Source organism: Dromiciops gliroides, chromosome 2, assembly GCF_019393635.1.
Source record: "Dromiciops gliroides isolate mDroGli1 chromosome 2, mDroGli1.pri, whole genome shotgun sequence".
Classification (NCBI taxonomy): domain Eukaryota; kingdom Metazoa; phylum Chordata; class Mammalia; order Microbiotheria; family Microbiotheriidae; genus Dromiciops; species Dromiciops gliroides.
Genome location: NC_057862.1, coordinates 521,273,956 through 521,296,757, shown reverse-complemented (window position 1 = coordinate 521,296,757; position 22,802 = coordinate 521,273,956). Strand labels below are relative to the sequence as shown.

Here is a 22,802-nt window from a genome sequence, read left to right as displayed (position 1 = left end):
AGCCACCTCCTCCTCCTCCTTTTCCTCCTTCAATAGGAACAGAAGTTTCATGTCTAGAACTCTCTGGACTAAATGAAATCATAGGTCTGATCTATCTAGATAAAGTTATTAACAGACATATGATATTATGCGATATAATATATCAAGAATATAAATATAAACATACATGTGCATAAAATTATATAATCATATATTACATAATAGATTATATATTAAAAACACATTACTGCATACATGTTATATAAATATTACATATATGTATAATAGAGGAAAATAGCAGAGGCCCTGGTCTTCTCTGGCTAGAGCACATACTACGGAATGCTGAACTGGAGGCCTATCTACTTTTCCAGGGAAACATATGACTTAACTCTGAAGGGCTAGTCACTCTGAGATGACCAAACAAACCCTAAGTAGTCCTTAAGTAGTTCCCCTACCCCAACGAACTAAAGAGACAGGGGAAAGGGGGTGTCAAAGGGGACTGCCCACTAAGAAAGGAATAGTTCAGTCAATGAATCTTAAAGGGAATGTTAATGATCGGTCACACTCATGGGCCAGTGATTCATTCTCTCTCTCTCTCTCTCCTCCTTTCTTTCTTCTCCCTCACTCTTTTCTCTCCTCTCCCTCTTTCTCCTCTTCTCTCTCCCCCTTTCTTTACCCTTTTCTCCTTTCTCCCTCCCCTTCTCTCTCTTCTTTCTCTCCCTCTGTCCCTTTCCCCTTTTTTCTCTCTTCCCCAACTCTGTCTCTCCCCTCCTTTTCCTCTGTCTCTCTCTCTCCTCATCTCTCCTTCTCTCTCTCCCCTCTACTCTTTCTCTTTCTCTCCTCTTCCAACCCAGTCTGCCTGCCATAGCAGAACTCTTCCAGCCTCTTCCTTTAAGGGATAGGTAAATAATGGCATACCCTTTCTCCACCCTGGGAAAGAAGGCAGCTAAAGCCAGGACTCACCTAAGTGGGCTGCGCCCGAGCTTTGGGCTCCTGGCTGCCTTTTCTGCTCTCTGTTTTCTTTGCTGAGAACAAGCCAAAAAGCAATCCTGAGATGGATGTGTCCAGCCTTGGAGGCAGGCCCTCAAGTTCAAGAGGTCGGGAGTAATTAGGTTTCTCAGTAGGAGTTGAGAACATGTTTACGTATATACCCCTCCCATCTGCAGTTGCCTTTTGACCATCTTGAATCTGATGTCTAGTATAAGTCTTAAACTCAACATGTCAAAAACTGAACTCACCTTCCCCCATAAACCCAACCCCCCTCCAAACTTCTGCATTACTGTTGAGAACACCAACATCCTCCCAGTCCCCCAGGCTCATAACCCAGGTATCATCTTCAAATCCAATTACTCACCCTCCACATCCAGCGTCTTGCCTAGACCTCCTGATTTCACCTCTGCTACATCTCTCTAATATGCCCCCTTCTCTCCTCTGACACGGCCACTTCTCTGGTGCCACCTCATCGCCTCAGGCCTGGACTGCAGCAATAGCCTGCAGGTGGATCTATCTGCCTCAAATCTCTCTCCACTCTCAGCCATTCAGCCCCTAAAGTGATTTTTCCAAAGGCACGGGTCTGACCATGTCACCCTCCCCTACTCAATCAACTCCAGTGGTTCCCTGTTGCCTCCAGGATCAAATGCAAAATGCTGTGTTTTGTGTTCGAATTCTTTCATAATTTAGACCCCTCCTACCTTTCCAGTCTCAGACTGGTACTCTCACATTCTCTTCAATCCAGTGACACTGGCCTCCTGGCTCTTTTCACAAATAAGATGCTCTGTCTCTTGACTCTAAGCATTTTCTCTGGCTGTCCCCCCTGCTTGGAATGCTCTTCCTCCTCCTCATCTCTGCCAAGGGGCTTCTTCCATGGCTTCCTTTAAGTCCCAACTAAAATCTCACTTCTTTACAGGAAGCCTTTCCATCCCCTCTCAATTTTAGTGCCTTCCCTCTGCTAATTATTTCCTATTTATCCTACATATAGCTTGCTTTGTATATATTTGTTTGTTGTCTCTCCCATCAGATTGTGAGGGAAGAGACTGTGTTTTGCCTCTTTTTGTATGCCCAGAATCTAGCACAATTCCTGGCACAGAAAAGGTGCTTAATAAATGCCTAATGACTGACTGGAACATAGGGGTGTATGATTAACATGTGTATATACACATGCATGTATATGTGTGTATACACACGGTAATCATGCGTGCACATATATGTATATATGCACTTATATGTAGAAGGCTCAAATAATATAGCACAAAGTGTTTTACAAACATAAAGAGCTATATAAATTGATTTAGTCTTACATAGTAAGTTAAATATTGTATATTATTCACAATATGCAATATTATATATATATATGTATATGCACAGATATGTTGTTTTTCCCCAGTGGAATTCAAGCTCCTTGAGGGAAGGATCAATTTTCATTTTTGTCTTTACTCCTCTAGTTCCTAGCACAGTGCCTGGCTACTGTAAAACTGTACATTCAATTGTAAAACAGAATTTAATTGAGAAATATGAACTGAGAGAAGACTCCAACAAAAGCCTGAGGAGAAAGAAAAAGCAAGGACACTTTACTGTCCTGGGTCACTGGTAACAAGAACAGCAAAAGCTGTCATTTCTAACTAGGGTTCCTTGAAGAGGGAAAAGGGAAAGGGGGTTTATAACCTGCATTCAGATTCTCCATCCTAGTCATATAGAGTTGGCCCTTCAAAGCAAAAGGCATCACTGGGAGAATGGCCAGCCATTCTCCCATGAATGGGTATAATGGGAAGCTCCTGGAAGATATAGAATCATGATCAGCCTCCCCTCTGGGTCATCCCTTCACGGGGCCTGATTTTGAAGCAGAGATAAAGAGATGCCAGAAAATGTTTCTGGGTCCCTAAGCCTGAGATGCGGTCACCTACCCCATGCTCAGCCCCAGGGGACTAACAGAAGAGGTTTAACAGGACTTTAAAGGACTTACTGCGCCCCTCAAATGAGGATGATAAACTCTTCAACCTTCAAGAAGCTCGTGGAGAAGTCCCATAACCCTCCATAGGCTTTGGGCCCCTTAAACAGAGGGGTGTTGGGGAAGTTTGCTGAGCTCTGCTCTCCCTCGTCTGGGAGCACTGGGTGGGTGTTCTTAAAGAAGCCCAAGTTTCTGTGACTGATTATGTGCTGGGCGAAGGCAAAGTTGGCAGAAGCATCTGGGTGTGTACAAGAGAATTGAGCCTCAGATTAGAAATGAACATGTGTGATAAAATAACTGGAGCCTGTGAATAACAAAAAGACGGCCTGACCACCCATGAAATAAATACCAGAGACTACGTCTCACCAGTCATAGAAATCTCATGTCTTATAAAAACACTGACAGGCACAGAAGATGCTAATGCTCGAAATAATTACCGACGACTAACAGTCCCTGGGCTATATCAATGTTATTGATTATTGACAAACCAGGTATTATAAGCATCATAGGAGCACAGACCTAAACCTGAGAGGGACTTCAAGAGACCATCTCCTCCAATGACTTTTTTTTGCAAAAGAGGAAACTGAGGCCCAGAAAAGAACAGTGATTTTCTCAAGGCCTGGTATTAAGTGTCAAAAGTGGGATTTGAATTCAGGTCTATGGATTCCAGAGTCAGAGCGCACTGTCGCCCTTTGTACTGACCACACAAAGTATTGCTATATTGTTATAAGGGCACAGTGGATAGAGTACCAGGCCTGGAAGAAGGAAGAGCTGAATTCAATTTCAGGTTCAGACACTTACTAGCTGTGTGACCCTGAACAAGTCACTTAACCCTGCTTGCCTCAGTTTTCTCAACTATAAAATAAGCTGGAGAAGGAAATGTCAAGCTACTCCAGTATCTTTGCCAAGAAAATCCTAAATGGGGTCACAAAGAGTCCAACATGACTGAAGCAACCAAACGATACTAGTTCATTTGGTGATCTCATTGGCTCCCATGGATTTAATTATCATTTCTATGCAGATGATTCTTAGATCTATTTATCCAGCCCTGACCTCTTTCCTGAATTCTGATTTTGCATCCTGAGATGAATCTTGCACCTCATAGTGGATGTTTCTAGACACTTTAAATTCAACGCATTCGGTCTTTGGTTTCTGAGAGAACCATTGACCTCAATTTATTTATTATCTTCTAGCCAAATTAATAAATCAATTGTTAATTGTCCCCCCAAAAAATTCAACATGTTCAAAACTAAACTCATTTTTGTCCCCCTCCCCCCTCAACCTTTTCGTCTTCCTGAACTCCCTATTACTATTGAGCATACCCCTATCCTCCCAAACCCCTATGCTCTAAACTAGGTGTCATCCTCTACTCCTCACTCTCTCTCATGCCCTATATCTAATCAGCTGCCAAGTTCTATATCATAACATCTCTCCTATTGCTCCTTTCTCTCTTCTGATACTTTTACTACCCTGATACACCTCCTGCCTAGACTTTTGTAATAACCTGCTGATTGGTCTCCCTGCCTCAAGTCTCTCCCTTTGCCAGTACATTTTCCACTCATGTCAGAATGAGCTTCATAATAATAATTATTATTGTTACTAATAATCATTATTACTAATATTATATATGAGAGAATTCTATCTAATTCTAATATAGTAATGTATATATAATATAATGTAATATAATATAGTTTAATATAAATGTACATAATATACAGTAATGTACAATTATATATAGTATATAATAGTGTATTATTATTGTATATATCACATACACATATATATCTAAAATATTAGTATCACTAGAATTTATACAGGACTTTAAGGTTTACAAATATTACATATTTTACATATATTGTCTCATTTGATCCTCATAATCCTTGAAGCTAGGTACTATTATTACCCCAATTTTACAGAGGAAAAAACTGAAGAAGACCTCTAAGAGCTGCCTTGAGGACTAAGAGGTTCAGAGACCTGCGTCCAGTTGGTGTCAGAGATGGAATTTGAACCCAGGGTTCCTGAATCTGAGAACAATTCTATCCACTCCATCATGCTGCCCCCACCATACAGTCAGTCAACAGCAAGCATTTATAAAGTGCTTACTATGGTGTACAATACATAAGAAGGGCTTTTAAAAATGTTGGCTGAATTGAATTGAAATAAGATCCCTTCCTGCTCCAAATCTATCATTGAGAGGAAAGGGCAGAAAAGATGAAGGAATGTTTTTCTTGAGTCATTTAAAAGTTGTGCTAACAGGACCCAAAGGACCTGATGAGACCAAATGCTTAGATTCTTTTTACTCCTGTGATTTTAAGGAGGCATTCTTGGGGGGGGGGTAGGGGGCGGGGCAATGAGGATTAAGTGACTTGCCCAGGGTCACACAGCTAGTAAGTGTCAAGTGTCTGAGGCTGAATTTGAACTCAGGTCCTCCTGAATCCAGGGCCAGTGTTTTATCCACTGTGCCACCTAGCTGCCCCCCAAGGAGGCATTCTTAAAACAGGCCTCCCCACCCCCAGAAAATAAAAGGCAGGTGATCCCATTATTCTTAATTTTATTCAAAGTGCTTAATCATATTGTGTTAGAGGGTTAGCTTCTTATAGCAGGTGGTGTTTTTTACGCTGTTCTAACCTCCATAACATCAGGGAGTTTCTGTTCCTCTGTGTCCCTTTTTTTTTCTCGTTTCCTTGAACAGAAGCTCTTTGACGGCCGCTGGTACTTCCTGTTTATTGACTTGTTACTAAGCTGCTCCCCAATTCATCTCTGATATCACATCCTCTTCCTAAAGAGAACACTGCCTGTTCTTCCTTTTTTGGTGCTGTGGGGACAACAGATCTGCAGGTTCAGGTTGAGCCCAAGCACTTCACCCTCTGCCCCATGGTATCTCTCAACACCCAGGGTAACCCCTAAGCCCAAATGATGGGCATGGGGGGAGGAGAGGAAGAGAAGAGCCGGGAGGGGCTAACATGAAAGAGAATCCCTGAGTACAGCACCCGTGCCTGTTAGGATTTCATTCATTCAATAAACATTCATTTAGTAGCTAATATGTGCCGGGCACTGAGCTAAGGAACTGGTCACACAGACCCTTCCCTAAAAGAGCTGCCACCAAGGAGAAATAGCATTTACGGAGAGTAGCCAATACAAAATAGTTACAAAGTGTCTACGAAGTATTTTGTTGTTGTTGTTGGCGGTTGGGCAGGGCAAATTGCAACTAGGAAGGATCAGAAAAAAGGCTTCATGCCCAAGGTGACGTTGGAGCTGAACTCTGAAGGCAGTTAAGTATTCAAAGAGATTGAAGGTGTGGAGGGAGGGCTTTTTCACAGAGTTGGGAACGTCTCGTAGTAGAGAAGGCAAGGAGGCTAGTCTGGCTGGAAAGGAGGATGACTGAGGAAGAGTAATATGAGATCAGTCTGGAAAGATAGGTAGGAGCCAGACTGTGAATAAGTCATCAATGTTGATCGAGAAGTAAGAAGCATGAGCACCATGGCTAATAAAAACTGCTGACATTTACAAAGCACTTGAAGATGTTCACACTACATAAAGTTTCTTTACATCGTCTTATTTAAACAGTCCTGTAAGGTAGGTACCACAAGTGATTTTGCGAGGGAGAGGAGGGGGAACAGGACCTTTTTGTGTGTAAAATGCAGGACTTAAAACCAAGTCTACCTGCCTGGGGCTGCCTCTCACTCACCAAAGGCATTAATATTCCCATTTTACAGATGAGGAAACTGAGGCTCCAAGAGGCAAAGTGATTTGCCCATAGTCACACAGCCAATAAAAAATAATAGTATTTATATAAAGCTTTAAGGCTTGCAAAGAGTTTCATATGTATTTCTTCATTTGAGCATAGAAACCACCCTGTGAGGGAGATGCTATTATTATCCCCACTTCACAGTTGTGGAAACTGAGGACCAGAGAGGTTAAATGATTTACCCAGGCAAGCAACTAGTAAGTGTCTAAGGCAGGATTTGAACTCAGGTCTTCCTGATTCCAACTCTAGCACACTAGCCACTGTAACACCCAGGCATTCCTGACTCCAAATCTAATGTACTTTCTACCACACAGAGCAATGAGCCTCAGGACTCTCCTGGGTACTTCATTCTCCCATCACAAACTTCATTCCCTTTAGAGAACAAGACACCACAGTAGAGAAAGCACAACACAGGATTTGGGGTCAGAGGGCACAGCTTCCCTTCCCAGCTCTACTCCTCACTGGTTGTGGGACCTGGGACCAGTCAACTCTAAATCTTCGAATTAATCTGCAGGGCAAAGAAAGGGACAATTTAAGCACAGGGTTGCCACTCCCCATCCTGCCCTATTATCAAGTGCTACTCCTGGGACAGAGTAGCTCACCTCTGTACTGGTCTTATAAATGTAAAGAGGGAAGGGGGAAGTGCACCGGATGTTGGATGGTGTTTTATTATAACAGCAGGATTTAAACACCACCCAGAACTTCAAAGGCTACTTGTACCTGTTCTCCAGCGTGATGACTAATCACTGAGGAAAAGAACCACCTTGGAATTTAAGGAATGTTTTCTTCAAAGGAGTTCAAAGAGCTTGACCCTGCATTGCCTTAGACTCTCCAAGTAACCTGAACTCATTTTATAAGATGGAAAAACTGAGGCATGGGAGCAATGGCCTGCTTCTCCCCAAGGTTACTCACAAGCTCATGTCAGAACTCAAAACCTAGGTCTGTCCCAACTGGTCCCATTCCACTAACATTTCAGGGTGCTAACTTAAGAAGGAGTTCCAAACATTTCAGTAGGACATAGGCTCATGAAGTCATAAGATTCAGAACCAAAAGGAAGCAAACATCTTCAGGTCCAATACCTTCTTTTTACAGTTGGGGAAACAGAGGGCCCCAACAACTAATGGGACTTACCCAAAGTCTATCAAAAAAAGACAAAGAGGTGGAGTCTCATGTTCAAGAAACAGCAAAATCAGACAAGTAATAAGAGGTAGGAACAAGAATTTGAACCCAAGTCCCCTGACTCGTACTTCTGTGAATAGGAAATAAGGCATTTTACAAATTAAGAAACTGAGGCACAGAGAGATCAAGTAACAGTCTGTCAGACAAAATCTTGAATGGTATAGTAGAAGGACTTAGAGTCGAGTTTGGATCAAGGTTCTGCCCTTTGTTCATCATGTAATCATGGGTAAGTTATTTCATCCTTGGGGACCTCAGTTTCAGAATCATGAAATGTCACAGTTAGAAGGGGCCTCGAAAACCAAGTAATCCAATCTATATTTAATAAAGAGCCCCCTCCCCCACAACAAGACACCCTTCAAGTGGTCTGGATTTCATTTTCTTCAGGAGATTCAATAGACCACAAATCCTTCCCCTTCCAAAAAGTCTTCACTAACACTGCCTCCCCTCTCTCTCAGTTCAACTAGAGTGGCAGGAAATCCCCACAAAGGATTGAGATAGGAGGTCTGAGTCATGGTCCAAGAATAATGATAATGAAATGTAATTAAGAGATGGCCAGGGCAGAAGTCAACCACTTGACCTACTACCCTATTTACTGCAATCTATGGGCAGATCAGCAATACCATCTTCAAATTGATTAGGCCCCACCCAGAATCACCAGGAAATTCAGCAACCTCAGTTTATTCTGTTGTTATTTTAGGGTTTTTTTTTCAGGGGATGAGGTAGTTCCTGACAGAGATACTGGAGTGCTTTGCCATTTCCTTATCCAGCTCATTTTACAGATGAGGAAACTGAGGCAAACAGGGTTAAGTGACTTGCCCAGAGTCACACAGCTAGTAACTGTTTGAGGCCAGATCTGAACTCAAGAAGATGAATCTTGCTGACTCCAGGCCTGGTGCTCTATCCATTCATTGGGCCACCTACCTCCCATCAGTTGATTCTGCTCCCTCTGACTAGAGGGCTGGAGGGAGAAGCAAGAACACTCCTCCCATAGTCTCCCCTTTGTAGAGGGCTCAAAATGTCAGCCTGCTCTTCATTTGCTAAGAGCAGCTCTGCTCACTTCCAACTCTATCTTCATCATGCCCCTCCTCCCCAGCCAAGTACTTTCTGGCACTCCCCCCCCCCAACTAAGGGTGTGTTTGCCCCATTTTCAGTTCAGGGATGCTTGCCCTAGTTGCAAAAATTCCCAATTAAGGTTCTCCTTGTCTTCAAGAGCAGGTGTCGCCTCCAATTCCTGACCTGGATCACTTGCTACAAGGCTTATGCATATAGTAGGTCAACATGTTAACAAGAATTCAAGGACCTACTATGTGCCTAGTATTATGCTAAGCACTGGGGGGGGTACAGATATAAGTAAACAAAAAGAAAGGCAACCCTCCCTGTTTTCAAGGAGCTTACATTCTAATGGGGAAAGCTGAAAAGGTTGGGGGAGAAAAAGGGATAGGAGGGAGTCCTGAGTCAGGGCATGGTGGCAAAGTTCAAGAGAGTCAGAAGAAGAGCTAAGGAAGGAATGATGTGGCTGACCTATGTCCTTCCTCAAAATGGAGGTTCCAAGAGGAACTCACCAATGGGAGCAGATGGTCCAGAGTGAAAAGGCCTCGGGGCTGAGGGTTTGCTTGCGTGCATAAGGTTTGCTTGCGTGCATAAGGCAGCTTAGGCATGGTGGTAAAGTTCACAGAGTCAGCAGCAGGAGCTGAAAAGCCCTATCCCCTGAGAGTATCCCTGGGAGATGGCTGTAATTCCTGACAGAAGGATGGGATCACATCTGAAACAAACAAAAGGCCGGGCCACCAACCAATGAGAAGCACTGGGGGAGTCAACAAAACTTCAGACAGAGAAACAGCAAAGAACCCACTAACAGCAAATCATTGCAGCAGAATCTGGCAACGACTCCAACAGGGCATTAGGAGTAAAACTGTGCAAGCAACATTCAACCCTGTCATTTGAAAGGGCTCCATTCTCATTATGACCTAAATATACCTCCAGGCTGAGAAGATTTAGCAGCATGGTGCAGTGAAAAGTGTTCTGGCTTCAGAAGCCCAAGAACCACTGCTATGCACAGCCTAGGAGTGTGACCTCAAGCAAGTCTCATCTTCATTCTGGGTATCATATGAAGAGTCTGGAGTAGATCCACTTTAAGGTCCCTTCTAGCTCTCAGCTGTAGACTCTATGACATTACATGCTGTAAAGATATGAGCTATTTTCTCTGTAGAAACAGGGAGTGGTGCTGCTGTTGTAAAGTTGTGTGCGACTCTTCGTGACCCCATTTGGGGTTTTCTTGCCAGAGACACTGCAGTGTTTGCCATATTCTTCTCCAGCTCATTTTGTAGATGAAAAAACTGAGGCAAATAGCATGAAGTGACTTGCCCAGGGTCACACAACTATGCCAGATATAAACTTGGTTCCTACTGACTCCAGACCTAGCTCTAACCACTGTTCCACCTAGCTGTCCCTGGAAACAGGTGAGAGCAGCCTATAAAATTATGGTAGACTGAGGTCCTTCTGGTACTGCAAATCCCATTCCAATCCCTTAGAGAGGGAATTTACTCTGGAGCACACACTACAACTGAATGTTATGTTATATAAGGTTTCTAGTCCAAAACTGTAGATGTGTAAAAAAAAGGCCTGTTTGAAGAATTGAAATAGTTTCCTTTTTTTTCCCTAGAGTAGATGAAAGCGGTCAGAAAGAGGAAGCAAAAACAGTTCCCCTTCTGCTTCTTCAAGCAAACAGGCCCTTCCCTTACGGAGAGTTGTACAATATTATAGACAGAAAGCACTTCAAGACCATCTAGTTCAGAGGTATCCAACACACACAGCCCAGACCACTCCTGAGGGCTTCTCAAACCTGATTAAAATGTTACTGGGGAATGTCTAATAAAATATAATAAAACGGAGATAATATTAGCATGTGGTTTTTCTAGGTCAACATGCAGCCCACAGGGATCCTTATGTATGGTTTAGTGGCCTCTGCTTCCATCTGAGTTTGACATGATCGGTCAAGTGGTGTCCCCCCGCCCTTTCATTTTATAGAGAAGAAAACCAAGGTCCAGATTAAGGGAAATGACTTGCCCAAAGTCACACAGTAAGTTACCAAAGGTTCCAGGACTAGAATCAAGATTTGCCAACTCCCAGGCCAAGGCTCTTTTTTACTTTATTTCCCTAGTTAAGTCTAGAAAAAGGATTTTGCTTCAAATTAGGGAACTTAAACAATGGGAAGGTACCTACCACAGAGCCACATTCTCTACTGAAGATTTTCTATGATCAGTAAGGGCTAGCCTATCATTTCTGAAACTAAATCAACTAGGATAAGACCAAAGGCCACAGACCAGTGTTCCTCTTGTACCTTAGTTTCCTCACCCGTAAAATGAAAACATCAGAGTTGATGATCGATAATGTCTCTTTGGCTGCAAATCCTATGATCTGGTATATTTCTATTTTATTTTATTATTATTTATTTTGTTATAATGTTTATCTAGTTTTACTTTATTTTTAACATTTTTTCAACTAACAAGCAATTGTTTGGCATCTCTCTTTAAGAACCTCTTGGTCTCTGGGCCAAGTGATTGGAGTCACTGTGGGAAAGGGTTCTGCTTTCAACTCTTCCCTCCAGATCACAGCTCCTAACCCAAATAGCTTCACCAACCTTTCATCCCTGATGATTACATACTTCAGGGCCCAGAATCCCCAGATGACAGAGGAACTATTGGAGTCAGATGATGCCCATGTTTATACAGGCCTGCCATCCCTGGGGTGCCCGTCTTCCCTCCTAGACCCACCCTCTGTCCTTCACAGGAACATACAAGGAAGACTTGGTATAAACAAAAGCAGTGACTCCCCAGCCTGTGGTGGTGACCCACTTCCAAAGGACTTATTCTAAAACCATAAAAAAGGGAAATATGTTTTTGTTGTTGCTGCTGCTGTAATTTTTTTTTTAAGTGTCAATGTCTTACTGGCTTCCTTTGAGCAAGGTAACCGTCTGGGATGCATAGACAGATGGCTGGGGAGGAGAATTCAGATGGAGATCAGCCCTGTCATTGTTTTAAAGACTATCAGCCCAGCACCCAAGGCTGGCGAGGGTGCTAAGAAATGTCCCTTTTCACAAAAGCAAGAGGCTAAGCTCTGTGGGAATAGACTCAAGAGAATCACAGAATGTTAGAGCTGGTAGGGACTGTGACTTCATTTTTTTTTTTTTTTTAGTGAGGCAATTGGGGTTAAGTGACTTGCCCAGGGTCACACAGCTAGTGAGTGTTAAGTGTCTGAGGTCGAATTTGAACTCAGGTACTCCTGACTCCAGGGCCGGTGCTCTACCCACTGCGCCATCTAGCTGCCCCTGTGACTTCATCTTATCCAGTCTCTTCATTTGACAGGTTCATTGTAACATTTAATTAAATGAGCAGGCTGTGATAGGCAGTGGAGCTAGAAAAAATAAAAATAAAAATAATGGTCCCTGCCTTCAAGAGGTTTACATTCTTTCCGTAGAACCGACTCTGATATCTATCAGTATATTCAAAATATAGACAAGGTCATTTTAGGGTGGAGGAAAAGACTATCAGCTGGGAGAGGGGAGGATCAAGAAAGGCATCAACAGGAAGCAGAGCTTGAGCTGAGCTTTGAAGGAAACCACGGATTCTGAGAGACAGAGACAAGAAGGAAACAGAGCCTAGCCATGGTGGAGAGTTGGTGCCAGGGCCCCAAGATAGAAGGTACAAGATGAAACGGTGAGTATGAAGAACAAGCAAAAAAGCCTGTGTGATTTTACCATACGAGGGTATTAAGGGAATGTACTAGAGTTGAGGACCATGCCCCGGCCTGAGATTCGGGATTTCTGATCTCAGTACCCAGCTCTACCACTAGCTTGTGTCCTAGAACCCCAAACCCAGAGGCTCCCTTTTCTAAAGTGCTCTACAGTTTACAAAGCACTACCTGTGAGGTAGAGAGTGCAACTCCTATTAGCTGCATTAAACAAAAAAGGAAACTGAGGCTCAGAGAGGTCCTCGGAAACTTGCCCAAGGTTCTACAGCTAGTAAATATCAAACCTGGGATTGGAGCCCAGTCCCCCTTATAGATTTAGAAATAGGAGGACCAGGGCAGCTAGATAGCGCAGTGGATAAAGCACCGGCCCTGGATTCAGGAGTATCTGAGTTCAGATCCGACCTCAGACACTCAACACTTACTAGCTGTGTGACCCTGGGCAAGTCACTTAACTCCAACTGCCACACCAAAAAAAAAAAGAAAGAAAGAAAGAAAGACAGACATAGAAGGACCTCAGAAGTCATCTTGATGGGATCACAGATTCAAAACTAGAAGAGAACTTAGAGGCAATCTGGTCTAACCCCTTCATTTTACAGACAAAGACACCGAGGCCCAGGAGGTTACGTGACTTGTCCAAAGTCACTCAGGAAGTATCAGAGGTAGAATTCAAGACAAAGTTCTCCAACCCTAGAATCAGTCAGGGTTCCTTTGACTGTGTCACAAGGATTCTTATCTGACTCCAAGCCTGGCTGTCTTTCTACTATATGGATGGTTCCCCTTCCCAGAACCAACCATAATGAAGCCCCTTTTGGAAATGTCCCAGAGAGCTTTGGGAAAATGCTCTCTATGTAAGGAATAAGATCAGCAAACAAAACAGGGCTGCTGTGCCCTTGGGCTAACGAAGTCCTCACATACTAATTCCCATACTCACATGCTCTCCTTGCCTGGCTATCTGCAGAGAAACTATGAAAAGCACCCAGGATCAGTACTACCACTCTGCAGGGCTGACCCAAGCAATAGGAAAGGTAGGCAACAAACAGGACAAACAGAGAGAAAAGAGAGAGCAGTAAGGGCTCTGAGAGCCTCACAGCCAACCCCCTCTTCTTCCAAGAAGCAGAAAGGACCAAGGTCACAGAAAGATTCGCCCAAGGTCACACAGCCAGTAAGCAACAAAGCTGGGCTTGGAACGCAGGGTCCTTCCTACTTCATCACACTGCCTGCCATCACGTTCCTCATCCAGGCTGCCTTCAATGTTCAACTTAATCTGAATTTACTTGGAGAGGGGGAAATACCCTGGGACACCCCAAGAGCCTCTCACCCTTTAGAGACACCCTGGTGTTGCCTTCTCCCTCCCATTATCTCCAGTTCTTAGATAAGATCCAAAAGCCCCAGGATGCAAAAGTCTGATATGTGCCAAGCCCCCAATTGTCATGTCTATATGGACATGATACGGTTGTGCTTCTCATTATTTCTTCTCAAAGCACAAGACAAGAAACTGTTCTCTGTTCAGAGACACGTTTCTCTAAGATGGATACAGATGAACTGAAAGATAAAATGTAAACATTCTCTACCATGTTCTCAGTCAGTGGGTAAAACGCTGGGTCTCTGCAGTCAGGAAGACCTGAGTTCAAATCGGCCTCAGATATTTACCAGCTGTGACCCTGGCAAATCACATGACTTCTGTTTACCTTAGTTTCTTCATCTGTAACCAGGGGATAATAAAAACACCTACTTCACAAGGTGGTTGTGAAGCCCAAATGAGATAATAATCATAAGGCACTTACCACAGTGCCTGGCACATAGTAAGTGCTATATTAATGTTAGCTCCCATTATTGTTATTATTACCATCCTCCTCATCCTCATTAGTCACCACACCAGTCTGGGCACTGGGAAAGGTGAAACAAGATAAAAGATAAGATTCATGAGGACGGGTACAAAATCTTATCTAAAGTTTGCATCTTTTCAGATCAGTGCTTTGATGAGAGAACTTTGATGCATGAGTAAATGAATGAAGGGCAGCTCGGTAGCACAGTGGTTAGAGCACCAGACCTGGAGTCGGGAAGGCTCATCTCCCTGAGTTCAAATCACTTACTAATCATGCAGACACTTAATATCTGGGTGAGCTTGGGCAAGTCACTTTTTTGCCTCAGTTTCCGCATCTGTAAAATGAGCTGGAGAAGGAAATGGCAAACCACTCCAGTATCTTGTCCAAGGAAACCCCAAATGGGGTCATGAAGTCAGACAGGGACGAATAACAACTGAGCACCAACAAATGAATGAAAGAAGGAAGGAAGGAGGGAGGGAATGAGTGCTATTTTGCCTAGGAAGCTCAAAAGTCCATGTCTCTATAATGAGAGAGGTAGCATCCTCACTTCATGGTTCTCCGTCAGTCTGAGCCCTCACTCTCTTTTTTAGAAGGCCTCTAGTCGAGGTCCCTAAAAAGAGGGGAATGAAACCCACTGAAAACCAAAATCAGATTGAAGGCCTAGATGTGCAAGAGAAACCTGCACCAGTTATGATCCCTGAGGTCCTTTAGTGAGGCCTAGGACAGGTTACCCCAGGACTAACTCTCCAGTGGGTGTGATAAAAGGAAACCCAGCTCAGCCCTGGAAAATAATGTCTCCTCCACCTCAGTTCTCATCCTCTGAAAGTGTTTGTTTAAATATTAATGTATGACTGGAGGCCATGAAAGGAAAGGACAAATCCACTGGCTAAAGTTCAAATTTTACTTCTTTAGTGAAGGTTCTTCCCTTAATAAATACAATAATAACAGCTAACATTTATGTAGGGTTTTAAAGGTTTGCAAAACACATTACATGTACCTCATCTGAACCTCACAACAACCCTGGGGTGTTGGGGCTCTTACTTTCCCCATTTTACAGATGAGGAAACTGAGGCTGAGAGAAGTTAATTGTCTTACCTAGGGTTTGAGACAGGATTTGAACTCAGATCATCCTGACTCCAAGTGCCTGACTCTATCCATGACACCACCTAACTGTCTTATTAAGATAAAAGAAGACCTTACTTTGAGATAAGATAGTAAGCACTGCCAGCTCTAAAATCCTGCATTCATATAACTATCATTATGTAAGAATATTGATTGAATCAGGGTTCCTTCTACCAAATGCACATTTTGTCAAATTCAAACCTATTCCAGGACAAATATGGCCCCCAAAAGGGTTATTGAACTGACAGGATCTTTGTCCCCTGCCTTGGTCAGACCACATGGGGGACTACGCTTGGTTCTGGAGACCACATTTCAGGAGAACACCAATTAATCTGGCCATCTAGACTGTGTCTAAAGGAGGGAAATCAGCATGGTGAAGGACCTTGCACTCCTGTCACCTGAGGATCAACTAAATGAAGGAACTGGAGACGTTTCAGCCTGAAGAAAAGAAGTCTTGGGAGGAGAGCTGGGAGAGGTGATTGTGGCTTTCAAGTATCTGAAGGGAGCCACAAGAAGGGATTAGACTTGTTCTGCTTAGCTCTGAAAGCCAGAATTAGGAACTATGTATGGATAGAAGATTCAGGATTTTGATTTTGTAGGAGGAAAAATTTCCTAGCCATAAGAACTATCCACAAGTGCAACGGGCTGCCCAAGGAGGTTGTGGGTTCCCCTTCATGGAGTCGTGGAAGGTGGGGGGAGGAGGTATAGGTTGGACTAGCTGGCTTTTGAAGCTCAGTCTAATCCTGACATCGTATCACTCTGTGACTCCAAACAATAAATGATGTGATGATATCACTTAAGTTAGGGCCTTCCCTCTGAGATCATCTCCAATTGGTCTTGTCTATAGCTTGTTTTGGGGCAGTACTGGGCTTGGAATCAGTAGCACCTCAGTTCAAATCCTGCCTCAGACTTGTACTAACTGTGTGACCCTGGGCAAGTCACTTAACTGAAAGACTGTTTGCCTCAGTTTCCTTATCTGCAAAGTGAGGTGGAGAAGGAACTGGCCAACCATACTAGTTCCTCTGCCAAAAAAAACCCCAGAATGGAGTCATGAAGAGTCAACAACATAAAAAAGTCAAAAACATATTGTTTTCACATAATTGTTTGGATGTTCTCCTGCCCTTCCTCCCTCCCTCCCCCCATTCAACTATAAGCTCCTTGAGAGCAAGAACTGTCTTTGTATTCCCAACACTTAGCACATAGTAGACACTCACTGACTGGCTCAATGTCCCAAAAGACATAATGAAGTTTTAAGCCTTAATAAAGTTTTAAAGATTAAAACTACACTATGGGGGCAGCTAGGTGGTGCAGTGGATAGAGCACAGGCCCTGGAGTCAGGAGTACCTGAGTTCAAATCTGGCCTTAGACACTTAACACTTACTAGCTGTGTGACCCTGGGCAAGTCACTTAACCTCAATTGCCTCAATAAAAATTTAAAAAAAAACTACACTATGATTTTTGGAATACCCTGTATATCTTGTTTTCATGTTGTCTCCCCTCCCCTCTCCCCCCTTCCCCCTGTTAGATTGTGTGCTCCTTGAGGGCAGAGACTGTTTTTGCCTTTCTTTGTATCCTGATTGCTTAGCATAGTGCCTAGTTCAGTTCAATCATTTCAGTCACGTCCAACTCTTCATGACCCCATTTGGGATTTTCTTGGCAAAGAGATCAGGGTGGTTTGTCATTTCCTTCTCTGGCTCATTTTATAGATGAGGAAACTGAGGCAAACAGGGTTAAGTGACTTGCCCAGGGTCACACAGCTAGTAAGTGTCTGGGGCCAGATTTGAACTCAGCAAAATGAGTCTTCCTGACTCCAGGCCTGGCACTTTATCCACTGAGCCACCTAGGTGCCCTGTAGTGCCTTATAGCTGACTCTTAATAAATAGTTTGCTTGAGTTGGTTTTGTCCCTCCTTCACCAATTAGTTGTGCAGTTATTAGTCTTAAAGCAGTCCATATCCGCAAGCCCAACAAATAATGAATAGCATCAGATCATTGTGGTTTCCTCAATAATCTTATTGAGGGTTCTCTTTCAGGCCCGCTGACTGAAATAGTAAGTGATACTAAGTGCTTAAACATTATAATTTGTAAATTAAGACTTTCCTATAGTGGATTTCCTTTCATTAATGCAATCAATCATAAGAATTCATCTCCCTTCTTCTAAGGCCCTCCTGCCTCACCTCCACCTCTCAGAATCCCTCAAAACTCAGATCAGGTTTCACTTTCTACACCAAGCTTTTTCTGCTCATCCCAGTTGCGAGTGCCTCCTCCCAAATTCTCTCTCTCCATGTCTCTCTCCTTCAGTCCCTATCTACACACACACACACACACACACACACACACACACACATACACGTGTGTATATACACATATGTAAAATTATTCCATACCTATAGATAGTAATTTTTATTATAAACACCAACATATATGAATAAGGTCTTCTTTGATTGAATGTAAGGTCTGCGAAGGCAAGTAGTATCTCATTTTTGTCTTTGTAGCTCCAGCACCCAGTAGGTGCTTAAGAAATGTGGATTGATTGACTGAATCGATTAAGCATCCCATTCTATTTCTAACCCAAAAGGACTACTTCATTTTGGCACTGCTTTCTAATGAACTCCAAACCTTCAGCTTTTGATGTCATAAAATAGGCCTCTTCCCTTTCTCCCCATGTTGCTCTGACTCCTGTATTTTGTAGGACATGCTACCTAGCAAAGTTGTTCATTCTTCTTTGTTAATGCTGTACTTTATACAGGTTGCTTAGAAGGCCAAACGCCCAAGAGAATTTTGGCAAAGCAAAGTTCAGCCTGGCACCAGAAAGAGCCCATGGGCTTCCTCAGTATCCCTGCACTTAGAAACAGGGAAGGGAGATAGAAGAGAGACAGACTGGTCCTTCCAGAGCAACTACACAGTCTCACAAAGCCTTTCCATCAGGGCTTGGGTTCAACTAGCACTGCTTTTGAGGATCCAGGGTCAACACTACCCTCTGGACAAGCCATTAAAAAACTTCAGTGGAGGTGTGTAAATAATAACCATTCAGTAATAAGCTAACTAAATGCTAATATAAAATTTGCCCCTCCTATCTCCAGAGCAAATAAAATGAAGAAAGATGTTTTATCCCCATCACACACAGGGGTGAAGATATTACTTCAAAGACCCTTCCGGCTTGAAGTTTTCCAGTAAACAAAATGTCACTCATTTCAGAATTGGTCTTCCTGGTCCCAGAGGCATAGAGCTTGATCTAGAAGAGAAAATCTTGAATGTCCCAGTGCCTTTGATAATCAACTACATATGTATATATGTGCATGAATGTGTGTTTAAGTATGTATATGGGGGTATACATGTGTATACACATACATACCCCCACATACTCCAGTATAACATAAGGTAGGTAGGTTGTGATACACTGAATATACTTATATATGTACCTTTTTCAAAATCGTTCTCAAAATGCCAAATAACATCTGAATTTTTAATACTGTAATCAAAAGGAGGGGAAAGATTTCTTTTGGACTTTGATAATTTTTCATCCCCACTAGCCTATTAGGACCACAGGAAAAGAGGATTTAGAGACAGAGGTAAAGTGACCGACCCAAAGTCACAAGAGATAATGGCCAGGCTGGGAGAACCCTGGCCTTTAGAGACTAAGCACTGCTCTTTCTGGTGGTTCAGATTGTACCATGGCCAATATACACCAGTCATATCAAGAGCTTTGGAGGAATAGCATCACATGGTGGAAAGGGCCAACAGAATGAAAATTATCAGATCAGGATTCTAGTTCCAGCTCTGACACAATATGAGGTAAGCATGTGAAAGCCTCTCTGGGCCTCAGTTTCCCCATCTGTAAAATGAAGAAATTGTATGAAATGATGTTCAAGATCCTTCCAACCTCTAAATTTCTCTTTGTTCTATGATCACTTTGTTTTCCCTCCCCGAAGAAGGTCCATGATGTTGCCCAATTGGCTGGGTTGAAAACAAGGGTGTTTTTTAATCCCATCTGTCCATGAATTCCTAAATCAACTATTTTCATAGTAACCCTGTCTCTTCTCAGAATAAATGTCTGTCATCCAAGTGCCTAGTAAATTCACCAGTCACCTAATCAAAAACAAATAAACATGAAAGGTCATCTAGTCTGACCCCCTCATTTTATCAATGAAGAAATAGTTTCAGAGAAGTGACAGGACTTCCCCAAGGTCACACAAATAGTGATTGGCAGGACCAGGACTTAGACTGCCTTCTACCTTGCCCAGAATACAATTCAATTCAGTTTGACCAATATTCATTAAACATATATAAAGCAGGGGCAGCTAGGTGGTATAGTGGATAGAGCACCGGCCCTGGAGTCAGGAAGACCTGAGTTCAAATCCCGCCTCAGATGCTTGACACTTATTAGCTGTGTGGCCTTGGGCAAGTCACTTAACCCCAACTGCCTCACCAAAAATAAAAAAAAATTTTTTTAAACATATATAAAGCAGCAACTAGGTGGTGCATTGGAGAGAGCACCAGGACTGAAGTCAAGAAGACCAGAGTTCAAATCTGTCCTCAGACACTTAGTAGCTGTGTGACCCTGGACAAGTCACAACTTCTGTTTGCCTTAATCCACTGGAAAAGGAACTGGCAAACTACTTTTGTATCTTCTACAAGAAAATGCCACAAACAGTATGGTTTATGGGGTCACAAAGAGTTAGACACAACTGAACAATAATGTATGTAACACTCTTCTAGGCACTGGGAACCTTCATCTTCCAGCTTTCTACTGGTTTTCTCTACTAACTCTACCTAAGGGGGCCCCAGTGACTTAAAGGATCAAAGTTCATATCCTCTAGTATCTCACAATTGCAATTAAACATCAGTACATATGAACTCAGCAATCACAGACATGGAGCTGGAAAAAAAAAGACCTTAGAAGGTCATTCTGTCCAACCCCCTGACTTTGTAAGTAAGGAACCAGAGGTCCAGAGAGATGCAAATAACCGTCAGTGACAGAGTCAGGATTTGAACCCAGGTTCCAGGACTAGCTTAGAGAGCTCATTTCATGCTCCCTCTACCCCTCAGAGCTTGGCTAGCTAGAGGACAGGCACCAGGATGACCACCTGTTAAAGCCCCACCCCTACTCTAGAAACCAGTAAGACCAATAAGCCTCAGAGGACAAATTGACTTCTCCTTCACCTCGGCAAAAGACAAAGAAAACAAAACAAATACCTTCATTTCATTAGATTTTGTATAAGTCAGACACAAAGGCTGAAAACCCTTTTCAGAGAGAAACAAAAGAACCATCCCTTGTCCTTCCTGCCTCCACTTCTACAAGAAGTCCCATAACTGTTACTTCTCATTAGCCTGGGCTGGATAGTCAAGAGAATGCTTTAGCGCCCACATCCAGATGCTACCAGAGCTGTTCTGCCAAAAGGCCTGGACAAGAAACTTAAGGATGGTGGGGGCTAGGGTTACTCCCTCCCTCCAAGAGCTCTTGAAAGGAAAAGATGAAAGGAATGTAATCTATTCTCATTCTAAGGAAAAACTAGAACGGTTCAGTTTGCTGCCCTCAAGATCTTTTATTCCACCTTGTGCCTGGGACCATAATGATTTAGAGCAGGGAAAAATACCGACTTAGAAATCACCTAGCCCAGGTCTCTCATTTAACACATTCAGAAAGGGGAAGTGCTTAGTAAGGCCACACACTTAATATGAAGAGCAGAGAAACGGGGTTTAAAACCAGGACCTCTGACTTCAAAACTTGGGCACTTTCCACTATCCTACACTTTCCCCAGAAGCACAGCTCACAGCACCTGCCACTCCCACCCGATTGGTAGATTGTGAAGGGAAAGAACCTAGACTACCACCAGGGAAGTGTAGTTTTGGGGACCTCAGAGGAGGTCCAAGGGGCTGCAGCTCAGACCCGATCGCATCTTCATAGAATTAAAGGAAAGGTCAAATATTCCAACATTCTCATTTTACAGATGAGGAAACAAACTGAAGTCCAAAAAGATAAGTGAAGTGTCTAGCTAGGGTCACTCAAGTAGGAGCGATACAAGTAAATAACACAATGCTCCCCTCTCCTGCATTTGGGGACGGAGGAGAGAAAGAACAGAAGAGATGAGTGCCTACAAAGATGGAGCTGAGATGCTAAACTTCGAAAGACAGAGAGATTTCGATGCGGGCAGAGTGGGAGGACCTGGGATGGTTCGCTGGGGCTGAGCGCCCGGAGATCCACCGGGAGGGAGCCAAGCCCAGCTCCACGCGCGCACGGGCACACGGACAGACGCACACAGAGACAGCCCGACACTGACACACACAGCACCAAGACAAGAGGAAGGGGAAGAGCGAGCGGGGCTGCCAAAGGGGAAGGATCAAAGACCGCTTTACCGTGCGCCCCCGGGCTAGCAGGGGAAACCTTGGGGGCGCCGAGCTACCCCTGCGGGACAGCCCCCCCCCGAGGACTTCAGTCCGGTCCACGCGGCAGCCGTCGCCTCCCCGGCAGGTCCAGCCCATCAGTCCCCGGGAGGGCTCGAGGGGCAGCTTCGGGGAGACAGAGGAGGGAGGACCACACCAGCCACCCGGCCGCCGCCCTCCCCCCGCTTCCACCCCCCTGATTGATGGAGCCCCCAGCTCCAATCCAGCCGCGGCTGTCCCTTGGCTTCTGCAGCCCCATTGGCTGGGCGGCCCTCGCCTCCCCGCCCCCTTTTCTTTCCACTCTCCCCCACTCCAGGGGGGGACGGGGGCGGGGCTCCTCCCCTCCCTCGCAGACAATGCTGAGCTGCTTGGAGTGGCGGCTCGGGCGGGAGCACTCGATCACCCACCCCTTGGATTGTCATCTGAGGCATCTTTGCTTGCTTGCTTTTTTCTTTCTTTCTTTCTTTCTTTCTCTCTTTCTTTCTCTCTCTCTCTCTCTCTCTCTCTCTCTCTCTCTCTCTCTCTCTTTCTTTCTTTCTTTCTTTCTTTCTTTCTTTCTTTTTTTCTTGGGGCGTGGGGCAGGCTAGGGTTTGAGAAGAGCTAAACTGAGCTGGGCTGAACGCCACTCTTGGGGATGCAGCTGTTTAGGTGCCGGGCTGCCCTAGAACCCCCTTCTCGTTGCGGGGGGGGGGGGGGACGGGAAACTGAGGGTCTGGAGAGGGAGGGGAGAATGTTAGAGCTGAAAGGGACCTTAATCTTAACTGAGCAACAAGCATTATCGAGCGCCTCCTGAGTTGTCGGGGACTAAACTAGGCACTGGGGATATATAAGGACAGAGATGAGTAGTCCCTGACCTTAAGGAGCATACGGGGG

The 22,802-nt window shown here is 44.0% G+C and overlaps 1 protein-coding gene across 1 annotated transcript in view; it reads right to left on the bottom strand.

The window, feature by feature from the left end:
- Nucleotides 1–22,119, bottom strand: part of RASSF2 (Ras association domain family member 2) — a 71,897-nt gene extending 49,778 nt beyond the window's left edge. The window contains exon 1 of the mRNA XM_043988205.1: nt 21,903–22,119. The gene's annotated coding sequence lies outside the window, so the exon portion shown is untranslated. The remainder of the gene's footprint in view (nt 1–21,902) is intronic.
- Nucleotides 22,120–22,802: the final 683 nt, after the last annotated feature.